This window comes from Zingiber officinale, chromosome 3A (genome assembly GCF_018446385.1).
Source record: "Zingiber officinale cultivar Zhangliang chromosome 3A, Zo_v1.1, whole genome shotgun sequence".
NCBI lineage: Eukaryota > Viridiplantae > Streptophyta > Magnoliopsida > Zingiberales > Zingiberaceae > Zingiber > Zingiber officinale.
In genome coordinates, this window is record NC_055990.1 from 158831295 (window position 1) to 158850227 (window position 18933).

An 18933-nucleotide genomic window follows, 5' to 3' on the forward strand; every position below is an offset into this window, starting at 1 on the left:
TGGAAACGTTAGAGTGCGAAACAGGAAGGAGGTCCTTGACGCAGGCACTTTGACGCTTAAGTCAAAACAATAACCGAATGGAAAAGAAAATGAACAGTAGAACAGTAGTGGGCGTGCACACTGTAAACTGTATGGCAAAGATGTTTATTAAAACATACATGGTCAACGGAGAGGACCCCTTTTTATACTGACCCGCCTAATAACCTCCGGAATAATAAACTAGTTAAGAATATTTGGTGTTAGAATATGTCAGCTAACGTCAGGTGATGGAAGATGTACGACCATCCTTAGAAGAAGGTTTCATTGAATGAAATATTCTCTAGCGAATGATCTTTATTTTTTGACAAGTTATTACGATTCTCTGATACTATTGTCTCTTGGAAGAAATACGACCTGCCTTGTAGGCGATCGACCGCACGATGGGAGACTGGTATATAAGAAGTGGGGAGATTAGGCCCATAGGTCCGACCGGCACTTTGGGTTCGACCAACCCTATGATAGGGGTCTTGCCCTTAAAGAGTATGGGGCTAAGTCTCGGAAGGTCCAACTGGTACTTTGGCCGACCAGTTGTATATTGTAAAACTTGCCTTTGAAGAGCAAGGAGCTAAATCTTAGAAGATTTGACCTGCACTTGGGTCGACCGGCCATATGCTGGAGGCCTTACTTCTGAAGAGCGGAGAGCTAAGTCCTGGAAGGTTCGACCAGCTTCCCCTTTCCAATCAAGTCTCCATCGCTCTAGGCCGTGCGTGCTCTCTCCCTCGATCACAGGCTTCTCTTCGCTTTCTCGCTCATATGCTGGAGGTCTTGCCCGTAACGAGTAAGGAACTGAGCTCTGAATGTCCGACCAGCGCTGGATCCGACTGGATGTATGTTGTGTACATCGACGCTGAGAAGTGGGGATCTAAGCCCCATAATTGTCCGAATGGCGCTTGGGCAAACCGACTTTATGTTGAATGCTTTGGCGCTGAAAGTAGGGAGCTGAGCCTCGTAAGTCCGATCAGCTCTGGGTCGACCGGCTTCATCTACATTAGCTTCATGCTTTTTGTGGATTATGTGTTAAATAACTTTTATGGGAGACGGATATATGAGAAGTGGGGAGCTTAGCCTCATAGGTCCGACCGACAGTTTGAGGTCGACTGACCATATGATAAGGTTCTTGCTCTTGAAGAGCGTGGGGCTAAGTCTCGGAAGGTTCAACTGACTCTTTGGCTGACCGGTTGTATATTGTGAAACTTGCCTTTGAAGAACAAGGAACTAAGTCTCATAAGGTCCGACCTGCACTTGGGCCGACCGACCATATGCTGGAGGCCTTACTTATGAAGAGCGGAGAGCTAAGTCTAAGAAGGTTCGACCAGCTTCCCCTTTCCAATCTAGTCGCCATCGCTTTAGGCCAGAGGAAGGGGGTGGGTGGTGCGCATGCTGTCCCCCTCGATCGCTAGCTTCTCTTCACTTTCTCGCTCATATGCTGGAGGCCTTGCCCTTGAGGAGTAAGGAATTGAGTTCTAAATGTCTGACCAACGCTGGGTCCGACCGGCTGTATGCTGTGTGCCTTGACATTGAGAAGTGGGGAGCTAAGTCCCGTAAATATGACCGGCGCTTAGACAAACCGACTTCATGCTAAATGTCTTGGCGTTGAAAAATGGGGAGCTGAGTCTCGTAAATCCTTCCTATTAGCTCTGGGCCAACCTGCTTCATCTGCATTAGCTTCATGCTTTTGTGGATTATGCGTTAAATATCTTTTATTCTATAATGCATTAATTTTTTCTTCTTTATTTGACAATTTTCATTTTCCGCTCTCTTTTGAGTAGTGCATTCACAGGGGAGAGGATTAAAAGAATGTACAACATCCAGTTTCTTATGTGTTTGATGTTGGTATTAACTTATTTCCTAGGGAATAACTTTCTGTTAAACAATGACCCTAAATTAAGAGGATTCAGACATAAGGAATCTGAAAAAGAAATTAAGAAATCTTGTTGTTTGCTTTGCGATAACTATGCTTTTTTGCAGATTGAAATCCATTTAGTGTGGTATTTATTTGGGTAAATTGCTAAAATATCCCAAATTATTTCCAACATAGAATGGGGCTTGAATTCTCAATTTTAATGATTATATATGTATTCATGAAATTAGTTTGTCATTGATGACAACTTTGTTAACTTACCGAGCACTTTGTATTGTTTAATTTTATTGAATGCTAGGAATAGAGTTCTTGGAAATTTATGATTTTACTTTGCTTTTGCTTTTGCTTTTACTTTTTGAATTAAAGGTAAACCAAGGTTCTCTTGTGGTTAATTCCTCAACTATCTCAGTAGAAACTAGCCTTATTTTGTTATCATTCGAACTGTCTCTCTGTATTAGTCAAGCATTATGCTTTTAAATATAAGTAAAATGAAAAAGATAATGGTAAAAGATTAATATGTTATAGTGATTTTCTTGGTTAATTATATTCCTTGTTTTTTACATTTTACTTGCTGAAATAGGTGACTTCAACCATACATTTTCATATTGAGAAGTAGATTAAAATTTGAAGTGCCAGAAGTAAATGGAAACGATTAAAAGTTATCTAGATGGGAATTTCAAACAATATAACATGATGAGTTTAGATACTCAGCAGTAGGATGCATGTAGCTGACTGTTTTGAGCCCAAACCAGCCAAAAATGACTAGCACTATATGTGGGAACTCCTATTACATAAGGCCCTCCTCGCAACCTTCTCAGTTGTAATCATGAGGGATTCAAAGAACATTTTGAACTTGCCACCCAAGTATATGAAAGGCGAAAAAAAAAAAACACAAGACTAGAGAACCTGACTACAAAAGTTAAGGTCATTTTGTAAAAAAGTTCAAGACAACCTCTCTATTTTTTTTTGACATAGTCCCAGTTTCAAGTCCCTTTGGGATGGACGGGATGGGGCGATAGTTAATATATGGAATATTATTATATAAAATTTTGGGATTGAAACTCAATGTGTCTTAGTACATCTTCTTTTATATTTTAGCCATCTAATTATAATTAATAATTATTCATAATTTATCTTTTTCGTATTAATTAGATAAATTAATAGAGATACTAAAGTAATGAATCATTTTTTACCACCTAGTTTCAGAAGGATACACGTGTAATATTATTATCCCAAAATGTTAAGGTGGAACCCACAAGAATACCTAAGGACCCACAAGTGTTGTGGCTTACCACCTATTCAAAAGATCCAACATGCTATAGATCTTATCCATGCAGCAGCACAGTTGCAAGTCTCCCACCGAACCGAATGAACCCTCAAGAACGATTTAAATATGCAAGCTAAAGAACTTCTAAGGAAGGAAAAGTTTCATAAGGGAAAGGACGAGTCGCTATAACATTCCTGCTTTCCGGCTTTGTTGAATCCTAATAAGGATGCCTCTTCTTATAACATCTCCAATGCAAGCTTTTTAAAGATTTGTAAAGTTAAAAAAGTTGAAAAAAAAAACTTTATTGAGTGTGGAGATGAAATTTGAGATATTTAGTTCAAGAGCATATTTGATTTTTTAAATCTATTTTTTTTTTCTTAGAGATTGAACCATTAATCATTAATCATTGAAAAATAATATTACATGTTTAACTTTTTAAATAATTAAAATATTTTATATAATGGTCAAAGTTATAATCCTTTCCTTTGAAAATAAATATATTTGATAAGTTAAAAAAATTCAAATCGTAATAATTAAATTAAAATTCATAAGTTAATTAAATATTAAATAAAAATTATAAATTAAATTAAATTAAAAATTATATGTTAATTAAATTATTAATTAAAAATAATAAATTAATTAAATTGAAGATAAGAATTAATTAAAATATTAAGTAACAATTATATAGAGATATTAAATGAAAAAAATAATAAATAAAGATATGTGATTTGTAACGTAGGACCTTACAAAAGTTGTATGGAGGTTTTTTTTATTGTGGAGAGAATAATAGATTTTTTAAATTTTAATGTGACATTAATGTGACATATTGAAAACTAAAAAAAATTTATGGAGAGATTTAACTATTAGAGATGTCCTTATGACCTTATAGAATGTACATGGGCAGTCGTGCTTTAAATAAAATCACGGTTAGTCTGAGTTTTGATTTGAGTAGTTTTTGTACCGAAAATGTAGGTACTAGATATCTTAGCATCCCTAATTCTATTGTGAATATTGTCTCATGATGTTAAAGTTCAACAATATAATGAAAGTTTCATGTAAAGAATTGTTTTGTTTTGACAAATATCTCTCATGATTTAACCTTTTTTTAGATAGTATAAAGTCATCCTGAGGAGACTATAAGATAACGATTTTACCTTTTACTTTAACAATATATAAAAAATAATAGAGTAATACTATTAGATGCTACACATACTATAAATAATTTGTTTGGTTGTTTATGATTTTGGTGGCATCGTGTACAAGTTTTTATTCTTTCAAAGATAAGTGTTATATGACTAATGGAACCAGGATGCAATCGTTATGCTATATATCTAGTCACACAACAAAAGATTTTTCCATTATTTTTCCAAACCGTTTGAAAATTTTCATATACTTTACGGTCTTGAAAGTGTTTTATTCATTCACCTTTTTTTCTGGTACAATTGCATATTTGTATGGTCAAGGTTTAAAATACCGTGCTGGGTGACTTGCATCGGAACTACAGCCTGTTGGTTAGTCCTAGGAAAATGTATCGATTCCATTGTATAAAAAATTTTTGTACAAAGTATCGAATCTTTCCTTAAATAACCTATTGATACGGATATAATATGAGGGGTAGAGGAGGAATAAGAAAAAGGAGGTAGAGGCATTCTAGGGATTTACTGTAGCAGTCCCTTTTAGGGTACTGTTCACCCGGAGAGAAAGGGAGGGCTCGCGTTTTGTTTTCCGCCGCCAAAAAAGAGGAGGCCAACTTCTCTCTTGCTGAACTCCTCGCCGGCGTCGGCTGTCGTTCCTCTCCTCCTGCTCCTCGCGACGCCGCCGTCGGACTCCCCTCGTCCTCCTAGCGACATTACCGTCGGACTTCTCCTCCTCGCGACGCAGTCGCCAGACAGGATGGATACTGCCGCCTTCTCCCTCCCCGCCGGCGAGCCACCGTTCTCTCTCTATTTTCCCTCCTCTCCCCTCAGTCAACATTTCTCTCTCTCTCTCTCTCTCCCGGCCAGCGTTGCCTCCGACTTTCTCGGCGCAGATGCCGCCAAGTAATCACACTGCCCGTCTCAAATCAGCCGCCGCCTCCCTCCTTCGCGCACGCCGCCCGACTGTGGTTCCCCGCTGCTCCTTCTCTCGGACGCCGACAGCGCCTCTTAGCTCTCCCTCTCTTCATGCCCATGGGACAACCGTGCCTCTTCCCCGCTTTCTTTCTTACGACGAGGAGGTCGAGGATTCCCATCGCATCCCTCACCCGTGCCGACTCCTCTTCTCCCTGTCCACGCAATGTAACCTCCCGAACCAGCAGCCACCGCGCGTTAACGGGCCGCGGCTGGTAGCCTCGCAGTCGGACTCGATCATCTAGAGCCCTTGTCTTTAGGTCCGATGTCGATCCTGCTTTCGATCCGAGCCCCCGCGGCCATTATGTTCCGACTCAGCGTGTGTGATGTTTCATGCTTTGGTCATTGGGCTGCTATTGTATCCCGGTCTACGAGTCGCGGTCATGTTTCGGACTATGTGCGTTGTGTCTAGCTTTTGGATTGTTGTTATTTCCCGGCCTGCGTGCCGGTGTCTTATCCCGGTCTACGCGCCAGTCTCTTGTCCCGGCCTGCATGCCGACTTCAGGTCTCGGTCTGTGTGCCGATCTCGTGTCCCGGCCTGCGTGCCGCTAGTACTTTCCGGCCTGCGTGCTGGTGTTTTATCCCGACCTGCAGCTTGTCTCCCGGTTCCGTGTCGCGTCCAGCTCCGCGTCGTCAGATCCACCTCTACAGCCTGATCGGGGAGTCGTCTACTCTTCCGGGTCCCGACAACTTGTACCGCGTCCCGTCCGAGGGCGCCCCCTTGGGCCATGGTACGTTTTTCGTTCATATTCCATACGCATTTCATTATTTTATGGTTTAGTCTTGTACTCATATATTCGTTGGATCTGCCTCGAGGATCGGGGTACCGGGGGTCGGGTCAACCCGGTCACTGCTACAGGTAGCGTTGACCAGAGGACTTCTAAAGACTTGGTTAACACGGGAGCCATCTCAGCACACCCCCCTCCGGGACGTCGCGATTCGGTCAACATCTCATCCACCTCACCCGGCGGTCTGTCTGACTCAGCTTCCGGACGAGATCACCTATTGTTAGGGGTGTCAATTCAGGTGGGTCGGGTCGGATTGGGTCGGGTTGAGTTTTTTTTTAACCCAACCCAAACCCGAGTTCAACCAAAAACACCTCAACCCGAATCCGAACCCGATCAACCCGAACCCGACCTATATAACCCAAAAATCTGATTAAAAACGACTTTTTTGGGTTATTTTTCCTATAATTCTTCATTTTTATCTCAATACTCCATCATTATCATACAAACATGATATTAATATACATAAAAACATCTAAATTTTTAAAATAAAATTTGATTTAACCCCAAAAAAACCCACAAAACTCTATATTTAGGCCAACCCGGGTCAACCCGAACCCGACCCAACCCAACCTGAAATTTTTTTACTCTCCAACCCTCCAACCTGAACCCGAAAATGCCCAACCCGAACTTGATTTTTTTCGGGTCGACTCGGGTTGGGTTGTCGGGTCGGGTTCATTTTTGACACCCCTACATATTGTGTTCTTTAGAAGTTAAATTAGGAATCGCAGACGGAACTTAACATCATTGATTTCAAATTTAACTTATCTGTTCTTAATGGTTTAGATTTGAATCGCAAGCGGAACTTAACACTATTGATTCAAATCTAGCTAAGTTATTAATTCCATAAATATTAATTTCCAAAATTGGCTTCCAGGACTGCATGGCGAGGCACATGACCTTCTTGGATATGAGAGCAACCACCACCGCCTAGGCAAAGCCTTTTAAGGAAAGCTAATATTTATTTCCTTAAATAACTCTAGGTTAACCAAAAAGAACAATCAAATCACAAATTAGAAAAAGAAGAAAACACAAACTCGAAAAATAAATTCGAAAAACTAGATCTAATTGCCTCTTGTATTTAGAATTCTTACAAAGAAAATAACTAGTATGATGTGGAAGAAAATTACTAGTTATACATTCTCTTTGTAAGCTAATGACCTCGAGATCTTCTGCCGTATTCCTCGCCTCGCCTTGGACGTCGTGTGGGCGACGATCCTCCAAGATGAACACCACCCAAAAGAGCTTATTCTCCTTGTAATATTCGGCCACCACCACCACAATAGAAGAGAGAGCAAAGGGAGAAGAGAGGAAGAGAGGGGCCGGCCACCAAGAGAGTCTCCAAGCCAAAGAATAAGAGTTATGTCTCATGAAACTCCTTCGCCCCTTCTTTTATATTACTTGCCCAAGGCAAATAAGGAAAGACTTTTTATAATTTTCTTTTTCCCTTTTTATTTTTCTTTTCTTTCCTCTTGATTGAATCAATCACCAAATCAATGGTTGTGATCAATCCTATTTGATTTAGGATTGAGTTTGGTCAGCCCCTTGCTTGGGCAAGGTGGTCGGCCACCATATTTAGGAAAGAAAAAATAATTTTTTTAATAAAATTTTACAAGAAGAAAAAACTCTTATAAAATTTTATAAGCTCTCTTTCCTAAAGTTAAAAAGGGAAAGTTTTAAAAAATTAAAACCATGTTTTAAAATTTAAAACTTCTCTTATAAAATTTATTTTTTTAACATGATGATAGAAAATTTTAATTTTAAAACTTATCTTCCTTTTTTTTCTTAAACCATGAAGATGGTTAAAAAAGGAAAGTTTTAAAACTTTTAAAACTCTATTAAAACATGTGGCCAAATTCAAATAAGGAAAGTTTTTAAAATTAAAATTTCTCTTTTAAAACTTATAGTTTTCTACAAAGAAAAGATTTTAAAAATTCAAAAATAACCCTCCTTGTTTGAATATTGTGGTCGGCCCCTTCATGCTTGCTCACCAAGTAAAGAGTCGGCCCCTATAGGAGAGGATGTGGCCGGCCCTTGCTTGGTCATCGAGCATTGGACCGACCCACTTCTTGGACACCAAGAAGAGCCTTACATTTGGATGGACTTGAGGCTATAATGAGGCTACGACAGGGACCTAGAGGAGAAATTGGTTTTGGTCTTCCGATGAGCTTGAGTATCCCGTGCTCGCTCCGAACACACAACTCAAGTTCATCGATAATAACTCATTCCACTAGAGAGTTATTATCGCACTACCGCACCAATCCCAAATTACATTATGGGCTCCTTCTTATCATGAGTGTGTTAGTCTCCCTGTGTTTAAGATTACGAATGTCCACTAATTAAGTAAGTTACTGACAACTCACTTAATTAATATCTAGCTCCAAGAGTAATACCACTCAACTTCATTGTCATGTCAGACCAAGTCCACTTGCAGGGTTTAACAGGACAATCCTTATGAGCTCCTCTTGGGGGCATTCTCAACCTAAATAACTAGGACACAAATTCCTTCTATAATCAACAACACACACTATAAGTAATATCATTTCCCAACTTATCGGACATATTGATTTATCGAGCTAAACCTCACCCTTTGATAAGTTAAAGAAATAAATATTAAATATATGTGCTTGTTATTATATTAGGATTAAGAGCACACAATTCCATAATAACTAAGGTCTAGTTCTTTTTCTAAGTCAGTACAAAAAGAACTTACCTAAATGATCCTACTCAATACACTTAAAGTGTATTAGTGTAATTTATTAGTCAAGATAAACTAATACTTAATTACACTACGACTATTCTGACAGTTTGTTCATTTCCATATTAGTCGTGAGCTACTGTTTGTAATTTATAGAGAACCGACAACATGATCTTCTGAGTGTGACACCACACTCCATATTATCTACTATATAAATTAATTGAACAATTACATTTAACAAATAAATGTAGATATTGACCAATGTGATTCTTTATTTCAAAAATAAATGTTTACAAAAGCTAGGTTTTTAGTATACACTCCAACACAGCCAGCATCGCAAGCCACTGCAGGGTTGATCTCGGTGAGCTCCACGTGGTCGCGGAAGGGTTGATGCGACCCCCGTGGAGTCATGTAAGCGCAATGATGCAATGCCTCAGTGACCTCCACAGGGTCGCAGAAGCATTGCGATGGCCCCACACACGGGGTCGTGGAAGCGTCACAATGCCCTTGCGACGACTCCCCGATGACCTTCACAGGGTCACACAAGTGTTGTGATCCCCCGATGACAATGCCCCGATGGTCTTCGCAGGGTCACAAAAGTGTTGCGATGCCCTAGCGACCCCCACTGGATCGTGGAAGCGTCGCAATGCCCTGGCAACCCCTACAGGATCGTGGAAGTGCCACGACGCCACGGTGGTCCCAATAGGGTCGTGGTGGAGATTGTTGGACCCCGTGGTAGTTTTGATGTGATCAACTAAGTTGGTTAGGTCCTGCGTTTTGTCTGATCCCTGTGTCTGAGTGTGCAAGAATTTAGGAGTACAGGAAGTCGAGCGGAAGACGCAGCTAGCGAGAAGGACGGCAAGGGAAGGGAGCCGACGGGCTCGGTGCGTCCGAAGAACGAGAGAGCTGCCGAAGAGTACTCCGGTGGAGCGAGAAGAACGTGCGCGACGTTCGAGGGACGAGAAGCCGGACGAAAGCCTACTTGAGGAGAAGGCCGGGAACAGGGTTCGGGTGAGCCCTATTCCGGATGGCCGCAATCACCCAAGGAGCCGAACCAGAGCAAGTCAACTGGGAGTTGACTTGTCAACGGTTCGGTCGACCGAACCTATTGATCAGTCGACCGAACCCTTCTTTAACCGAAGCCAACCGCAGCAGACACGTCGAATGCCACATCAGAAGCTGACCGTTGGTGAAGCTGATCGGTCGACCGAACCTCCTGATCGATCGACCGAACCGAAGCTAATCCAGAGACTCAGTCGAGAAATTTGATCGAGCCAACTCAGCTAGAGAACGTTAACCGATCGGTCGACCGAACACAAGGATCGATCGACCGAACCTAAGCTCGATCCACAGAGACTGCACCTGGACGGAAAGCTGGACAGGTACAGCAGGTTCAATCGACCGAACCTGGGGATCGGTCGACCGATCCCTCTCGAGTCAAAATCTGATCCCGAAGATCAGGTCATCCGATAAGCTCTAGAACCCCTATATAAAGGTGGGTCTCGGGCAGTTTCAGGTGACAACGAATTTACGAAAAAGCAACTCTATAATTCCTGTTTAAGCAACCTCTGTGTTTTTAAAGTGTAAAAGGCTTCTCCGCCTTCAGAGAAGGAGTTTTCTTACTGCGCTTTTCATCGCCCTAGATTAACAACCCTCTTAGTTGTAACCAGGTTAAAACTCTGAGTTTTATTTCTTTTCTGTCTTTTTGTTTTGTTATTAAGTGTTGCTTTATTTTAAGAGTTGGAAAGCTTTGAGAAAGGTATTATTTTAGTTGTAGACAATTCACCCCCCTCTTGCCGATCCCCGCTGCACTAACAAGTGGTATCAGAGCCTGATAGCCTCAGAAGGACTAACCGCCGTCTGAAGCACTAAGATCAAGACAATGGCCGACGCGAACATTCATCCCCCGAAGTTCGACGGAGATTTCGTTACATGGAAGCGAAAAATGGAGGTATTCTTTAAAACAGACTTTGATATTTTAATTACTATGAAATATGGTTTTGCAACTCCTAAAGACAAAGAAGAAAACACGTGGAGTAAGAAGGAGCAAGCCAATTTCGTCGCCAACAGAAAAGTTGAATTCCACCTCCTCTGCGTTCTGCTACCTCGGGAGGTAAGTCAGATCGGAAGCTACGACTCAGCGAAAAATCTCTGGGAGAAATTCCTGGAGCTTCACGAAGGTACCTCTGAAGCGAAGCTGGCGTGGCACGACATCCTCCAGACACAACCAACAAACCTCCGGATGAACAACGGCGAGAAGGTAGCGCAACTCCAAGCGAGAATCAAGGAGCTAATAACGCAACTAACGAACCTTGGAGAAGAAATAACCAACCGGGATTCCATCCGATACGCGCTCAATGCCTTCCCGAGGACTTCAGAATGGGCGTCCTTAGTAGATGCTTACTACATCTCTAAGGACTTTGAGGTAAGTAGTTTAGAAAACTTATTTTTAACTTTCGAACTTCACGAGTCTCGACTTGCAGAAAAACTAGTAGAGAAGTCGAACCTCAACGTTGCCCTACGAGCTGAAAAGGACGATCTTGACTCCGAAGCATCAATCGATGAAAACGAAGTTGCGTTAATGGTAAGACGTTTTAATAAGTTTTTTAAATCTAACAAGTTTAGATCGCAGTCAAGTAAACGTCATCAAAAAGGAAGGACGGTCTGGTGCTACAATTGCAATGAAAAAGGGCACATCAATGATGATTACCCAAAATTGAAGAGCAAACAGAAAGATAAGGAAAGAAGCAATAAGCCACCTCGACCCAAGCACAAAAACCTGAAGGCGACATGGGACGACTCTTCATCCTCCGAGTCAAAAGTCGAAGAATTCTCAGGATTAGCTCTACTAGTTAACCATCAGTCAGAAGAAGAGTCAAGCTCAGAGATGAGCATCGATAAAGGGGGAGGAACATCAGAAGAGGAAAGCTGCAGTGAAGGAGGAGCCTCACCAAATCAGGTAAGTCAGGTACGCAATCTTACCCCTACTCAGTCCTTTCGCTTTATTAAAGCACTTTCTAAAGAGTTAGATAAATTTGAAAAGGAAAATGAAAATTTGAAATTAGAAAATGCAAAGTTAAAAAATGAAATTCAAGAACTGAAATCTGATGCATGTTTAAAAGTAAATATTCTTCCAAAATCAAAAATAAAATTATATGGAAAATTAAATTGGTATGTTAAACATCATCAGGGTCAAATTAGGAAAATACCAAGAAACTATGTACCACCTAAATTCTTGATTAATTCAGTAGGAAGGAACCTCTATTGGGTTCCAAAATCTGTGCTAAACTAATCTCTTAAAATTAAAAGCTTTATAGAGAGAAAATTAAACATTTTCTTTATGAAGGCTTTGTCTAAGGAAGTAGTTATTGTTCCAATAACCAAGAAAGCCTAGTGCCTCGCCATGACCTGGAAGCTGAAATATTGAAACAAAAATGTTTAATTAACTTTCTGAAAAAACATTAAAAGTAAAATTAAAATGCTTTGAAAGTGTACAAACATTTTTTTTTAAAAAAAAATTATTAACCCATTTACTTCATTATTGAAATTCTTCTTACATTTGCTTTACTAAGTTTTGGATTTTTAGAAATTTTTAACTTAGAAAATATATTTTATCTTAGAAAAATTCTCATAACACTTGAATAATACTTTGAAAAATTAATCAAATAATGTTTCTTAATTTTTTTTTCCTTTTGAAGATTCTAAAAAAAAACATTATTTTGCTTAGAAATTTTTTCTATCTTAAAAACTTGCTTCCCCGTTTTTGCTGTGATCAAAGGGGGAGAGAAAAGTATAAGTTTAGGGGGAGAGAACTTGTCAACGGTTCGGTCGACCGAACCTATTGATCGGTCGACCGAACCCTTCTTTAACCGAAGCCAACCGCAGCAGACACGTTGAATGCCACATCAGAAGCTGACCGTTGGTGAAGCTGATCGGTCGACCGAACCTCCTGATCGGTCGACCGAACCGAAGCTAATCCAGAGACTCAGTCGAGCAATTTGATCGGGCCAACTCAGCTGAAGACCGTTGGCCGATCGGTCGACCGAACACAAGAATCGGTCGACCGAACCTAAGCTCGATCCACAGAGACTGCACCTGGACGGAAAGTTGGGCAGGTACAGTAGGTTCGGTCGATCGAAACCAAACCTGGGGATCGGTCGACCGATCCCTCTCGAGTCAAAACCTGATCCCGAAGATCAGGTCATCTGATAAGCTCTGGAACCCCTATATAAAGGTGGGTCTCGGGCAGCTTTAGGTGACAACGAATTGATACGAAAAAGCAACTCTATAATTCCTGTTTAAGCAACCTCTGTGTTTTCAAAGTGTAAAAGACTTCTCCGCCTTCAGAGAAGGAGTTTTTTTACTGCGCTTTTCATCGCCCTGGATTAACAACTCTCTTGGTTGTAACCAGGTTAAAACTCTGAGTTTTATTTCCTTTCTGTCTTTTTGTTTTGTTATTAAGTGTTGTTTTATTTTAAGAGTTGAGAAGCTTTGAGAAAGGTATTATTTTAGTTGCAAGCAATTCACCCCCCTCTTGCCGGTCTCCGCTGCACCAACAGAGATGTACGCGCTTGCGAATGCACGACAACCACGGTGACCCCGACGGAAGGGCTATTGCAACCCCCGTGGAGTCAGGTAAGCGCAACGATGCGATGCCTCGGTGACCTCCACAAGGTCGCAGAAGCATTGCGATGGCCCCGCGCACGGGGTAGTGGAAGCGTCACAATGCCCTTGTGACAATGGCTCGAAGACCTTCGCAGGGTCACAGAAGTTCTAGTGACCCCCACTAGGTCGGGGAAGCGTTGCAATGGCCCGACGACCCTTGCGGGGTCATGGAAGTGCCACGATGCCTCAGTGACCCCTACGGGGTCGCTGAAGCGTCGCGACCCCACGGTGGTTCCAATAGGGTCGCGGTGGAGATGTACGCGCTCGCAAACGCGCGACAACCACGGTGACCCTGCCAGGTCGTGCTCGGGTGCGCGGCGACCTGTGGAGAAGATGTCTGAATTAAAACCTAGGAAACCTAGCTAAAAAAAGCTTACATTAATAATCAACTCTTCACGGTAAATGGGATGATTTAAACCGACATAATCAAACCTTAATAAATTTATCCTATTAATTTAACATATATATTTATTTTTAAAAATATATAATAAAATCTGCATTTATATTTATTGATCAGATAATTAATGGGGTTAAAATCTCATATTTTTTTTAAAAAAATATTATTTTTTATTTTAAATTAATATATTTTATATTTAAAAATATCAAAATTATATTAATGTGGCACGATACAGTATAAAAAATACTACCTATATTGTTATGATCCGAATCGAAACCTCAAAATAGGACGAAATTTTAAATCATGAGTATGGTTGACAATATGGTTTGATGATTGTTTACTTGTGTAGAGGGTGAAGTCTCTATTTCTTATTCTGATTCTATGTGCTGCTTGTGTTTATGAGGTACTAAATTGAACAGATATTTTGAATCTTGGACTTGAATCATAGTAATAAATCTCCGAGCATTTCTTGTTTTTTTCTGATCATGGAAACTTTTGCTACTTTTGGCAGATTTATACTTGACAAGAAAATAGGAATTGGCCAACCTAAACGTATTGAAAATGCAAAACTTTTAGTGGCAAACACAAATAAAGTAAAAATATATTGGGATCGAGTTCGAGTTGATTCTATGGCTAAAGTTGCAGAGATGGAGAGAGCTCCCTCCGAGCGATTAGCCTTAGTGTGCGGAGGTGAGATTGCTTCAACCTTTGACAACCCCAAGTTGATTCATTTTTCTGGGACTGAAATGGGTCAGGCATGTACAATCGTCCTAAGTGGTGCAAGGTATGCCTTGCAAACTTAATCAACGTAAGTGATGCTCTCTGTACTTCTAGTGCTTTTAATCTACGCTTACATTCTGGTTGAAATTTTGAACGTATTTGACATGCTTGTTTTGCTACTTTTCTCTATTGATATTTTGATTTTGATTTTGATTTGGTCTCTACTTGAAAATTGGACTCTATTTATCGAGCTTATTCATGTTCGTCCATGCTACCCTTCCTCCTACACGAATTATTAATTCGAATAAGTCATCTTGTTTCAGTTAGATTCATTGAATTTTGTGGGACTGCTTGCAGATATGGTACTAATTAATTTGGATTTCTTATTGCCTTTATTAATCTTGCAAATCCTTTTTGTCTAGGAGGTGATTGTTAAGTTGAAGGATTTTTCTAATTTCTTTTGTCTTTTCGTATCTGTATGTTTCACTGGCAGCTGAGATTTTTTAAGAGAATAATCTTATGAAAAACAATGTTTAGTTATTGCGGATGCCTTTTCTGTTCTCATGTGCTTGATGAAGCTGAAAGATCCTTGCATGATGCCCTCTGTACTAATTTGATTTTTAATTTCGTTTAGCGCAGGCTAAAAATGCCTTTTTTTCTATGGGTTTTACATTACTGGATGTTTATGTTTATGTTTATCATCAGTGTTGTTTGATCAATTAGCTTTTTTTTTATATATATTTTTTTTGGCGCAATGTCAACAGGAAAGTCTCTGTTGGAATTTGGAAGTAGCTATTCCATGACTCAATGCATAGTGAAGAGGTCCGGCTGGTTTTGGTTAAATCTTTCAAAAAAAACTGCGTTATGAAATTTGGTTCCGAATAAAGAAGTCAAACATATCAACTTTGTTGTTTTTATAGTTTAAAATATAGTCAGTTGTCGTATGAGTGCTTTACATTGCTTATCTAACTTAGTGATTATTATTATTATTATTATTATTATTATTATTTTTTAACTGATTAACTGATTAATTTTGAAAGTTAATCCGGTATCCAGATAAATTGAGAAGTACCGATGGGAGGAGCTGCATTTAAGCTGTCAATATTCAATGTTTATAAGGTTATCATATTTTAGAGAAAAATTTTGGTAGTCTTGTAGTTAGGAATTAATCTTTAGATATCTGATTAATTTGTTACCGGATTTAATCATAGTCCCAGGGTTATCAACTTAATTGATGCGACAATAGAGGGAGGTTCATCTGATACGGAGTCAACTATTAAGGTGGAGGTCAAAGTCAAGGTGGTCAATATCTAGATGTCAAAGGGTCAAATGGAGGACAATTGCAACGACCGGTTGGGAAAGTCAGGGCCCAACCGGCTGCAGATATGTTCGAGCAAACCACTCGTCCAACTCGGGGTGATACGTAAGACAGTAGACGTTTAGTATGGAGTAGCAGGACGCTAAAGGAGACCGGATAACATATCTGAACGAGGAGGACATGTTAGTACATAGTCACCATAGGGAAGAACAACTGAAGCCAATAGGGCGGAGTCTCGGCCGAGCGGCTACCTCGCTCGGGCAAGCAGCGGGACTTGGTCATGGACGGAACGAAGCCTCGGTCGAGCGGTTACCCCGCTCGACCAAGCAACGAAACTACTGTAGTATCTCTCTACATTCTTTTGGGAGATAGTGCCACTGACACGAGGTATGGTCGACAGACGGACAACAGAAACTTTTACTGTCTTGTCAGGGATATGCATGTCCTATTGAGGTATAATGTCAGAAGTACTTTCTTTCATAGGACATATTGGAGAACGCGCTCACACCTCGAGAAGCATGCATATCGCCCACCAGGGCTCTATATAAAGGGGGATCCATCACCGACGGATATGTTGGTGCAGCGGAGGCCGGCAAGAGGGGGGGGTGAATTGCTCCTGAAAAAATAAATATACCCTCCTCGTACTTTCAACTCAAATTAGTGCAATAGTTAAATAAAACAGTAAAAGAAAAACACAGGAGAATTAACCTGGTTACAACCAAGGAGGTTGTTAATCTAGGGCAGTAGAAAAAGCGCAATAAAAAAAATCTCCTTTGCTGAAGGCGGAGAAGCCTTTTACACTTTCAAAAGCCCAGAACTATTGCTAGGAAACACTACAGATTGAATGCTTAAGTTGATGTTGAATTCCTAGCTCCAGGAGCCTTTTTATAGCTCTTGAAAAGTCTATCCCGAGGGTCTAAGGCGCCTCCAACAAGGTTTAAGGCGCCTCCAACTCGATCAGCGGATAAAACTTTATCCGCAGTGCAAACGGTCAAAACAGACCTGTTGAAGGCGCCTTCAACAGGCTTGAAGGCGCCTTCAAGCTTGTTTAAGGTGCCTTCAAGCTACAGTAACTTTTGCTACAGTAATTTCCAGCCTCTTTTGATTCCTTTTCTTCTTCGCTTTGGCTTCCAAAGCTCCGTTCTTTTGGGTGATTGCGGCCAACCGGAATAGGGCTCACCCGAACCCAATTCCCGGCCTTCTCCTCGAGCAGCCTTCCGTCCGGCTTAACGTCCTTCGAACGTCGCGCACGCTCTTCACGTCCACCGAAGTACTTTTCCGCAGCTCTCTCGTCCTTCGGACACACCGAGCCCGTCGGCTCCCTTCCCGTGTCGTCCTTCTCGCTAGCTGCATCTTCCGCTCGACTTCCTGTGCTCCTAAGCTCCTGCACACTCAGACACAGGGATCAAACACAGCAGGACCTAACCAACTTGGTTGATCACATCAAAACTACTACGGGGTCCAACAATCTCCCCCTTTTTTATGTACATCAACCCAAGTTCAAGTTAGGGTTAAAAATAGACATAAACAGTAATTTTAAAGAAAAAATTACTAAACTAACAAGTTAAGTATAATTTTTGCAATTAGTAAAATAGCAAGAAAAAGAATTTTAAATTTTAATTTTTTTTCTAACTCCCCCTAAACTTGTACTTTTCTCTCCCCCTTTGATCACAGCAAAAATGGGGTCTTAAGAATTTTCAAGTAAGATTGATGTTTTTGAAAATTTTCCAAGTTAAAAATGAATTTTTGAAAAAAAAATAAAAAAAATCCTAAGTAAATATTCAAATGTTCCAAAAAAAATTTCTATGTTAAGTGAATGATTTTTTAGAATTTTCCAGAAGAAAATTTCTAACCAAAAAAAAAAAATTAAGTTAGAATTTTTTAACAAATTTCTAAGGAATTTTTGTTTATTTTAACAAACATTTGATAAACTTTCAAAGCATTATTTAATTTTTGTTTAATGCTTTTTCAGAAAGTTAATTAAACATTTTCTTTCAATATTTTAGCTTCCAGGTCGTGGCGAGGCACTAGGTTTTCTTGGTTATTGGAGCAACAACCACTTCCTTAGACAAAGCTTCCATAAAGAATTTCAATGTTTAATTTTCTCATTGTAAGCTTTTAATTTTTGAAAAATTAATTAAACACAGATTTTGGAACCCAATAGAGGTTCCTACCTACAGGGTTATTCAGATACTTAGGGGGTACATAATTTTTGGGTATTCTTCTAAGTTGACCCTGATGGTTTCTAATGTGCCAGTTCAATTTTCCATAAACTTTAATTTTTGAATTTGAAAATCTATTTAAACATGTATTATTTCTTAACTTCTTAATTTCTAATTTTAGATTTTTATTTTTAGATTTTAAATTTTCATTTTCTTTTTCTAATTGATCTAATTCTTTAGACAAAGCTTTAATAAACTCAAAAGACTGTTTAGAGTTTAGGGAACGTACCTTACTTACCTCATCTTGCGATGCTCCCCCTTCATCATTGCTTTCTCCTTCTGATGTTCCTCCCCCTTCATCTATGCTCATTTCTGAGCTGGACGTTTCTTCTAGCTGATGGTTGGCCATCAGTGCTAGTCCCGAGAATTCTTCGACTTCGGAGTCGGAGGACGACGAATCATCCCACGTGGCCTTTAGATTGTGTTTGGGTCGAGTGGGCTTCTTACTCCTTTCCTTACTTTTGCTCTTCAGTTTTGGACAGTCATCTTTGATATGTCCTTCTTCGTTGCAATTGTAGCAACGAACCACCCTTTTCTTTCGCTGGAGCTTTTTCGACTGCAATCTAAATTTGTTAGAATTTACAAATTTATTAAACCGTCTTACCAGTAATGCCGCTTCAGATTCGTCGATCGAAGCTTCGGAATCGGGATCGTCCCTCCTTGCTTGTAGGGCGACGTCGAGGTTTGACTTCACTACTTCTTTAGGCTCTGCAATCCGAGACTCGTGAAGTTCAAAGGTAGAAAACAAACTTTCTAAGGTACTTACCTCAAGGTCCTTAGAGATGTAGTAAACATCTACTAAGGACGCTCATTCCGGAGTCCTCGGGAAGGCGTTGAGCGCGTATTGGATGGA